The sequence below is a fragment of the Chenopodium quinoa genome, unplaced genomic scaffold, assembly GCF_001683475.1.
Source record: "Chenopodium quinoa cultivar QQ74 unplaced genomic scaffold, ASM168347v1, whole genome shotgun sequence".
Classification (NCBI taxonomy): domain Eukaryota; kingdom Viridiplantae; phylum Streptophyta; class Magnoliopsida; order Caryophyllales; family Amaranthaceae; genus Chenopodium; species Chenopodium quinoa.
Window position 1 is genome coordinate 523,750 of NW_018743514.1, and position 10,979 is coordinate 534,728.

Consider the following 10,979-nt stretch of genomic DNA (forward strand, 5'->3'; position numbering starts at 1 on the left):
AATTCTACGAAAGAGACAATGGTAGCCACGAATATTAATCTATAAAGGGTACACCCATTGACAATTCATGAGAGTGCTAACTTAATATATATGGCCAATAATCCACGACAGGAGGATCGGGGATGATAGTACAAATTAAGTCATGGAGACAATTCCGCCCGTATTGACCTCCTCTATTCTATTCTTATTGTAAAAAGTATTATTTTGCGATTTGATTGACATGCAAATAAAGCTCAATTAGCTCCAAACTAATATTTCTATGTTGGATGAATATTTAATGCACATAAAATTTTAAATATCGTGATCACTTCAATTAATAAGATTAAAAGGTACATATTCCTATTGTCAAAATTATCTTTATTAGTCGTGTTTTCAATTACATATTCTCAATTAAACATGCAAAAGGGTTATCAAACATATAAAACATTCGGGAGCTTTTTCTGTTGGTTACATTAATGAGGGAAAATATGTAAACATACATTTTTAGGGGAATAAATGTTCCCAATAGTTAAAAAAAATAAAAAAAAATTAAAAAAAAGGCAATTAGCATTTATGAAGACAAAATAAAAATTGTACATATTAATGAGGATATACATGTAAATACACATTTTAAAGGGTATAATTGGCAGAACACTATTTATAAGAGTTTTCTTGTACTTTTATAAGGTAGGGATAGGGATAAGACATAAATATTGGACGCAGTATTACAAACATTAATTACTCAATGTTGAGTCCCTTAGGTTTTGAATGATGGTTTTGAATGATGACAAACAGCTATGGGAAACAGGTTTTAATAAGTGTTGAAAACAGTTGGTGGGAACCAGCTAACATAGAACACTGTTTCCCCAGACAAGTTATTACTTACATGAGTTTTCTTATTGAACTAACTTGTCTTTATACAGGGAACAGTTATATGATAAAAGTGTTATGTACTGGTAGGGAACCAGTATGTACTGTTTCCATGGTTGCTACGTGGTAAAGCAGTCACATACTCTTTATTGTGCATTAACCATGTTACATGTGCAGTAGTTGAGTTGATTCCAAGACTTGGAGCATAGAAGCCTTTCGAAGATATTTCGAAGAAAGATTGTTTGCTCATAATAGAAGTATTCAAGGAAGATTCAAGTCTTGAAGATTACATGAAGAAAAGACGATTTATGCTTTAATATGTTATCTAGGTTTTCATGTAATATGCTCCGTAGTATGCTTGCATGTTTGGGTTATATAAGTGCTTAAAAGTATATTGAAGTATGATATGAAATCTGGTACAAAGTTGGAACAGGTTTCATAACATGTTTCAATTCAGGGAACCAGGTCGGGGAACCAGGTTCACTGTATTCGAGCTGCCGTTTTGGAAAAAGATTTTACAAAAAGATTTTTTCGAAAAGATTATTTTGAAAATATTTTGTGCAGCTGGAAATAAGATGAAATATTCTTGGTTACCTAAAAACTAGGAGTATTTATCTTAATTGATTCTATCTTTGTGATTAAATCAAATAAGATAAAAACTTTCCTAAAATTACATTATATCTTATTCTCTAAGATTGTGTGATTTAAGGAAACTAGGTTTTAGGAATCTAAGCTTATATAAACTCATCTTATTTCACATATTTCGTGTGCCTCTCCAGAAATTAAAGGAGCAATTATTTGAGAGCATATACTTAAGCACTAATCCCATTCATCAAGTCATATACAAGAGCATTCTAGTACTTAAACTTTTTCTCTTAATTAGCTTCGTAGAAGTGAGATCAAAGGGGAGTTCTTGATTCTTGTATTGAGTCTTTAACAAAGGGGTTAAAGGCTGGGTGAGTGTTTGTGAGTTCAAACACATTGGGCTTACGAGTGTAAGTCGAGAGCACACTCGGAGTAGAGTGTGGGGTTTGCTGGTTCCCGGAGTAGGGAACAGCAGAGTGTTCTTTGTCTTTGTTTTTCGGAGTAGATTAATAAAGAACTTAGGATAGGAGGACGTAGGCCTGAGTTGGCTGAACCTCGTTAAATTTGTTGTGTTCTTTATTGCTTTGTTTTATTTCGTTAAATTTGTTATTTTCTTTATTGCTTATTTATATTCCGCTGCGTACGGGAACCAGCACAACTGGTTCCTCACACATAATCCGAAAAGAAGCAAAATTAGCCAACGACTACTTAACACTCAATTCACCCCCCCCCCCCTCTTGAGTGCCCATTGAACCTTCACTCAAAATATTCAAAATAATCCAATCGTGATAATAGCAAAATAAAATAGAAATAACTAATTAATTAAATTGTGCACACTCCTTAAAATTGATCTATCATAAATTAATCGTTAGTAACTTCAGTAAAAAAAAATTAAATTGAAAGAATTAAATTAGAATAAAGTAAAGTTTATATCTGTCCAAACTTTAAAAAAATCCAACCTTTACACCTAATGAGTAGAACTCCAAGTATTGCAATGGGACTTCGAATTGCTTGAAAATGACTATCAGATTGAGTAGTATGATGATTAAAGCCTTATGATGTGTTTTAATTTGTTTTCTTTGTGATGCTATATGGAAACCTATGATTAGGGTTGTATTTATAGGCTAGGGTGCAAAAAAGAGATGTCGTTGAAGAACAAATACTACTGCTAGAAAACAAAAGATGTCGTAACACGGTGCAAATGTCGCGTCGCACCACACATGTCGTGTTGCGGCACAATTGTCGTGGTACGGTGCATTTTGAATTTTTTTATGGCGTGGCAAAACGTTAATTTGGCATAAAGGTTTAATAATGCTAATTTAATCAGATTATGAATATAATTAAGCTTGACGGCCACTCTAACCATGTTTTCTGATGTTTGCAGACTAGGGTTAGGTAAGGGCTTAGGTGATTGGGCTAAGGAAAGCTTCGGATTGATGTTTGGGCTAAAAAGATATTTGAATATGGAAATCGATTGGGCTAAGGGTAGAAATTCAAGCAATTTTTAATTCGGATACCCAACCTAACCAATTGGCGCTAAAAGATCATTCATCACTGAATTTGGGTCGGGGAAACAAAATTAGGTGTCTACAAAAGCCATACAAGAAAACATAATGAATTAGAATTCACTATTAAAGGTCACAAATAAAAAAAATTATTATTATAAATAAAATGTTATCTTTTGTTAATAAAGATTTTATCTAAATATTTACCGTATGATAGAGGTGATAAGAAAGTCGGGCCGGGCCTTAACATGATACGTTGTGCCCAAACCCGCAAAAAAAAAGTTGCGGGCTTGTCGGGCCAAAACTGGCTTTTCGAGCTTTTTCGGGCCGGGTTAGGGCTTTTAACTAAAAATGCGTTTTTAGGCTTGTCCAAACCCACCCTATTTTCGGGTCGGATCGAGCCGGGCCAGCGGGCCGGGCCGATGTTGATCACCTCTACTGTATGAGTAAAAAGATTTACAGTTTAATCTATTAACTATTACTTAAACAAAACGTTGCTGACATCATCAACCTCGAATCTATCCTACGTGTCATCCTCACATTAAAAATATTCCCTCCATTTCTGTGTGTGATGTCATCAATTATTAATTTTTTTTTATCTACACTATACATTTTTCAAACAAAAACAATTGCCACTTTTTTTTTACACAAATGATAATAATTTTTTTTTTACGCATAATAAAAAAATTTATTCAAATAGTGCAATGCACGAGTCTAATCTAGTGTATAATAATAAAATTTAAAAGTTCACAAGCTAGAATTTGACAGTATATTTTATCAATTTGACAGTATATATATTCTTCCTTTGTTTTTTATTAGATGAATCACTTTTGTAATTGAGGACTCCAAGACAATTTTTGGAGTAAAGAGAGATAAAAAAGAAAAAATAAAGAGTGTCCATGTAATAGGAGAAGTATAGAGAGAATTTATTAACTAAAAAGGAAAATGATGCATTTAAATTGAAACTTTCATTCATAGAAAGTGATGCATCTAATAAAAAAGAAGGAAGTATATATTTTTTTTTACTTTTTGACAAAAGAACTAAAAAACAAAGAGCACACAACTAACCACTGAGTTGTGGCAATCCAACGCCGAGGAACTTTACAAATCTTGCAAGCCGAAAAATCCTGCAGAGCCAATCTAATTTCTTGCGGTAACCAATAACACGAGGTATCATTAGACTAGGAATGACAAAGGAGGGACACCAATGAAGCACAGTCGGTGTAAATGAGAAGTCGAATATATCCCCTCCGACTAGCCAATCGAAGACCCCATAAACAAGGAAGAGTAGACATGGTCCTGCCAAGGCACATCCACCAGTAGCTGAATCGATCCTTCACAAAATCCAACCATCCCCTGCACTACCACCTTGATTACTCCAAGCTCCATCCAAAATGAGGCAATAATCAAGAGAATCATCAATGGAGCCTCTGAGGCATCCGAAATAAGACTGAGCGGGTCGTGAGAATTGTGATGTAGAGTAAATAACCCGACTTGCGTGCTACGAGATATCCAACCCTTCGAAAGAAGGGAGATAGCACCAGGAGAGCGTAGAGTCTGTTTGTTTCAAGATATTTGAGTACGAGTTAACCAAATAACCAAAGATAGCAGACAAAAGAAAGAAAACCCTTCTTATTAGTAGATCTGCCAAACGCAGATACAAAATCCTTAAACCATCTCTCAAAAGGCGAAATGGACAAGACAAAGAACACACATGTAGGATTTACCGGAAACCTCATAAACTTAGAGCAGTCGACAGAGGCAAAGCAGTATGTAGCATTTTCCCGCAAAAAATCTTCAACTTTGGGAGGAGAGGCAGTCCCCAAAAGCTTCTCCACCAGGGATCAGAAGCTAGAAACTCCAGAGGCTAACGACTGATAAACTAGCAATGTGTATGCTGACTTTATAGAAAATTGGCCATCATGAGTAAACTTCCAATAAACAAAATCATCCATCGTACACAGAGGGCACTCAGCATAAAAAATTCGCAACGCTGTAGAATTATCGAAATACCGGTGAACCAAGGAAATATCCCACGCATGTGAACGCGGATTAATGACAATTTTTTATGTTAGATTGAATTTTTTCACAAAATCAGCTTTTTCCTTGTGAAGAAAGTACAATTCTTTCTATGTAGATATTACACCCAAATACCACCCTCTAGAAAGAACAACTTTTGGAGCATATTCAGAATTTTACTATTGCCTACAGAGATACAGAGCCTTTCCTTGAGAGTTGAGATGTACAAGAGCATGTATGAAATGAAGAAATTTGTTTTACAGACGCATCAGAAGAACTCTTGCAATACATGATCAAGCAAACCTTGGAATTGTAATATTGTATTAAGAAATTCCTTCCAAAAAACCGATGACAGCCAGGGACAAAAGAATAATGGAAACATGGAAAGAGAGACATAATTATACTGAAACAAAATTGACTGAAATATGATCATATTAGAATTTCTTTTTTAAAGTAAATAATTGATTATAAAAAGGAATCCTGAAAATGAATTGACGGATAATTGGATAAATGAAAAATCAAAATCAATAACTATAAAATAATCTATAACTTAAATGAAAATACCAGAGTAAGATAGCACTATATAAGCTCAACACCAGAATATTGTCTCCAGCAACCCGAAATCTGCATAATCTAGCCTAAGAAGGAAAACTTGAAAGCCCCAGCATTAGAATCTGAAACAGTTTCCCAAAATGGACGTTTCTTCTTCTTTTCTTCAGCTTTAGTCACTAGCTGGTCTATAGTCCCAGGAAAAGCAACCTCAATAACTTCTTTGAACTTATTGTGCAGATTGACACGGTCCCTTGTTCCTGATACAAGTTCACTCGCATTTGGCTTCTGGAGGAATTCCAATACATTCAGCAAATTTCTCCTGATGAGGCAAGACAAGAAAAATGTCACATGATTCATCACTTAGGAGCAGTGAAGCTCTGTAGTGGCTTATACAAGTCTTAGTACCAATTACCATATAAGAACAATTCTTGCATTCTTAACTTCTTAAGGCATGCATAGCAAAGTAAACTTGAATAACACAAGCAGACAGCAATCATACTAAAGCCAAATTTATAAAGATAATATGTACTTGAAGACGAGCTGGACAGTCTCTCGTGGCAATCCCAGAACAATGTAAGGATAGAATTTCAATTAGTGATTCAATTTTATAAAATCTGGATGTCTTTATTTATTTTATTTTTATCTGTACGTTTCTTTGAACAGCCACACTTGATATCAATTGGACATTCTTAGCTTCTGTTCTCCTTGAAAAGAAAATGGTGTTATTGCTCTTGGCTCTTGTATAGACTGCGTGTCAAAAAGAAGATTCTCAGACCCAAGGATGACCCGGCAGTAGGAGCCTCAATGCGATAATATGGGCAAATACAAGCACATCTGAGTATCTGACCACCCCCCAAGGAATAAAAAGGCTCAAGGCGCACCAAGGTGATAGGTATTTCGTCTCATTGAAGTGAGGCACATTTGCGCACTAAATAATAAGTGAAATAAAAATCTGAAGAAAACCTGCGCGACATCTGGACTCTGGAGTCTGGAAAATCTAGGCATGGTGCACCTCTGGACACATACCAAAAAAGGCACACTGCCCATGTCACCTTGGGCCTCAGTGCCTAGGCGCTCCTTCTTATACACTGCCAGCCCCTATCCTGTCCAAGCTAGAAGCCTTGTTAGAGTCAGAAAGAGTGCTGCACCGGTATAACATCTAAATTGATTTTGTTCAATACACTCAAATGACTCAACTTTGTTGCCTCCTCCAATAGGCCAGGACCCAACTTATCATTATAAGAACTTGTCAATTATTGGGTTGCCGACAAATGGCCAAACTAATTACTATTATTACACAATAAGTTGATTGCATTGCTGCCTTAATTGTCTACTATGACTAGAGAGTAATTACACTTTCAAAAACATAATGAAAAGTAATGGAATGAGATTAGACAGCGTTCTGGTAGATGACAAGTTTTTGATCAAAAGTTTCCAGGCAAGCAGTAACTATTGAGGTATGGAGCTACACCCCTACCCCCTTACATTAGAGGACCATAATATTAATATAACAGCAATTATAGGATTATACATAATATAAATATCAAGTAGCAAACTAACAACCTATAGGACTATAAAATAGATCAGAATGTTTGAACTCAGAATGAGTTATAATCACATAGCAGCAAAACGATAACAATAAAATTGGCACAATGAGAAAAGTGGACGTCTCAGTTCTTGGAATCAACAACTCAACATATATGGAAGAGTAAAACCTTTTCATCTCAATTCAATTTTTTTTCAGCAACCATACACATAATAACACTTTTCCAGCTAGATAGCTAAGAATTATGCAAAGCAAGATTATCTAAACCTCAATAGAGAAAACATATTGAATTATAATAATGAGGGCAGCCCAAATAAAAAGATATCTCAGCAGGTTATGCTTACAAAATCTAAATATTGATTTAATAAAGAAATTCTGTACCACCAACTAGGAGGATATGGTTTGTTTACAGCAAAATGCCATCACTTATGTCTTTTTTAATTGTCTGTACTAATGAGGGGAAACAAAGGGAAGAAGAATATGGTTCACCACTTCACCAAGCTAAGTGATACTATGTGTACCATATCTAGCAACAGTCTGATAGCTATGCATATGATACACTCTTTCACTAGAGTCCACTTTACTCCTTGAAAGTGGACACTATTGCTAAATTCTTTAAGAATAGTAAATGATAAGCAATTTATCATAATAAATTTACAATCATCAACAATAATCTTTGATCATTAACTTGAAAACTAAGTTATCACAATTGTAGCATTTTAAGGTGAGCTAGAGAAGGCACTCAAACACTTGAGGAAGCAGATTCAGAAAGCAAATAATTCAAAAAGGGTTGACGAGTCTAGCCACAGTAAATTTTGACATTGCATAGTGATTAGCAGAGATATTTAGGAGACATACCTGCTAACATAGTTCTGTGTGATAGCAATAGATTCTTCTAAGTTGATAACCAAAGGCCACCATCCATTAGGTACAAAGAGAACCTCGCCTGCTTTACAGACACACTCAATGGGTCTCCTCCTCCAATCTTTTGTGGCTCCATAAAAATTCATAAACCACTCAATTATTGAAATTGGACATGCCACTTCAGCACCATCAGGGCTAGGATGGACACCAGGCGGTACAATCTCAGGAGGAAATAAAACCCACTTTTTGGACCCCTTAATCACAGCGTTCCAAGCTGATGTTGAATTAGGATCAATATGAAATGAAGAACCCGACCCAGCAGGTCCAATTATTATCCACCTGTAATCAGGCCTCTCTTTACCCAAAACAGAAAACAAATCCTCCCTGAAGTATATAGGAACTTCATACTCTCTACCCAACGTCAGAACTTTCTCTGCAAACTTAGGATCAAACAAATACAAGGGTCTCTCTTCCCTAGTAAGGTCAGAATACCTAAAGTAATCCTCAAGCTTCATTTCAACCGGACCAACCGAAAACTTAACATCACCACAACTTTTAATCAAATAATCCTTATCCCATTTATCCTTTGCAACCCAGCTATCCAAGCAACCTTCCAACAACACAGGCTTATTTGGCTCCTCAAAATCTCTTATAAATTCCTCAACAGAAATCCCCCGCCTTCGCGGTATGTTATCCCTCTGTAGCCACTCATGTTTCATCTCAAGATTAGCACATAACCAACTTTGAAACATAAAATCAGAATAAAAATCCCTAATTCCCAACCCACAAGACCCAATTTTTGAATTATCAAAACAAGAGCAGCAATATAAGTTTTTCTCCATGACCCATTATACAAAAATCCACCTTTAAGGGTTTCCAATACCAAATCCCTCCAAAGAGGTTCATGGGTACTAAATACATATAAAGATTTACTAACAGTAGCTAAAATCCCTAAATAATTAGCATCCAAAAACCCTAAAATTTCAAGAACAAGTTCATCAGTAAGAACTTTCAAATTACCTAAGCCAATATCTCTGGAATTATGAGAATTTGAGCTGAGAAAAAGATTACCCAGTGGTTGAACTCCATGATTATTTGAAGGGCGGAAGTTCTTAGCCTAAAACCATCATCTTCTGGTTCATTTTCTTCAAAACTATGAGTAGGTTGTTGGGTTTTAGGAAAATTACAGCCATTTTTGTTGGGAGTTGTTCTTGATTTCTTCTTGTTTTGCTTCTTTTTGTTCTTTCGTTTGATGGGTTTTTGCAGGAATCTCTTGCAGCTTAGCATTGTGAAATTTTGAGGAAGGGATTACATGAAAACGGCTACTGGCTTTAGCTCGAATAAGCCGAACTGTTTTGACACTTTTGCAGGGTTCAGGTTTCACTCTTGATTCAGCATATCTGGTTCGACCCGCGCGTTCCATTTTTATTGAGCGATCATTCTTGGACCGTCACCAGGGCTGTTCAGCTGCCCGAATCTCTATTTTTGCATGTTTGAGACCAGACCTAAATCAACCGGTCGTTTCTTGGTTCAAATCTGAAAAATCAGGTCCAATTAAGTTTAGGACTTAATGGACCTAATTTTTTTTATATATAAAAATAGACCTTATACTCCATGTCTCTAGCTATTTATATTCAACTAGTGCGATGCCCCAGGTCATTTTATATGTATATATATATATATATATATATATATATATATATATATATATATATATAATGAGAACCAATCCTATAATAGGAACTAGGAACTAATACCGACCGCTCGATTATATAGAAATGGACGGCTAGGATTTAATCTGGCATATTAATTGTTTCACAAATTGAAAAAACTAAGAGGTCGTTTTCTCTCTCCTCCATCAAAAACGTTCAACCACCTCTTTACGCTCGATGAAGATCAAATTCTTCTTACTTGAACATGAAATTTTGAAATTCATGTTGCTAAAGATCATTTACGTCTTGAAATCTGCATTTTGAATCCAATATTGTGTCAATTTTCGACTCAAATTAAATTAGGTCTAACTTGTACGAATTCGAAAAATTTATGCGAATTCGAAGTTTCTCGATACGATGCTGAAAATTTCTTCACAAGAATCTGCAAAAGTTGATGTCTAATTAAGGTATTGATTACAATTTCTTATGTTTATAATTAATATTTAGCAAAATTTAAGTCTAAAATCAACGGTTTTTCCAGATTTATTTAGTGATTATATTTGTTTGTTTTAGTGAACTTTGTAGCTCGAAGTTGTGTAAAACTGCAAAGATGTCTTAAACTATTTTTTATGCAATTACTAACTTATTTTAGTGTTTTCAGGTTGAATTTTGCTGAAATTTGAAGTTGTTCAAAATGAGGTTGCGAGAGATTGAGGTTGTGCGTAATTAAAGGTGTTTGAAGTTGAAATTATATGCGAAATCAAGTAATTTTTCTATAATTTTGTTGTTGGTTTTTTTTTTTTTCCTTTTTGTGTTTCAGTGATTTTTTTGTTAAATAATTTTATTAGTATAAAAGAAGTTCTTATTTTGTAACTTTGCATGTCAACTGTTTGATGAAAATCCTGTGAGAGGTCACATATATATGTTGTCTGTTAATGGTGATTAAAAGTCTCAAACACAATTGATGTTCCATCTGAGGTCCATTTCATTTAGATAATTTATTTAATTATGTATAAATTTCATAAGAGTAAACTAAATCTCTCTTAAAGTATACTAATCATCTCTTAAAGTAAACTAATGAGGACTTTTTGATATTTGTGGTCTAATAGGAACTCTGTTGTGTTTAATGAGTAATGTTAGAATTGGGATATTGTAGTCATGAGGTCTGTTTGACTTGTTGGGCATTTTATAAAACTACAATGATAGGTATCTGGGACAGCTAGGGAGGAGTTTGAATAGGCAGTTGCTGGGAGCTCTTGGGTGCCACGTGTATCTAGCAGAGTTCAAAGGTGGGGGGCTGGCTTGGGTGTTGTAATTAGTGATGAACGAGGGAAGATTATGGCTATGGGGCAATAATTGAATGCAGAGTTGGTTGTTGTCATGGCAGAATCCTTGGTTGCAAGAATG

General features: G+C 35.0%; 1 pseudogene; it reads right to left on the reverse strand.

The window, feature by feature from the left end:
- Nucleotides 1–5,372: 5,372 nt before the first annotated feature.
- On the reverse strand, nucleotides 5,373–9,401 carry LOC110739852 (annotated as a pseudogene).
- Between the last annotated feature and the right edge of the window lie 1,578 nt (nucleotides 9,402–10,979).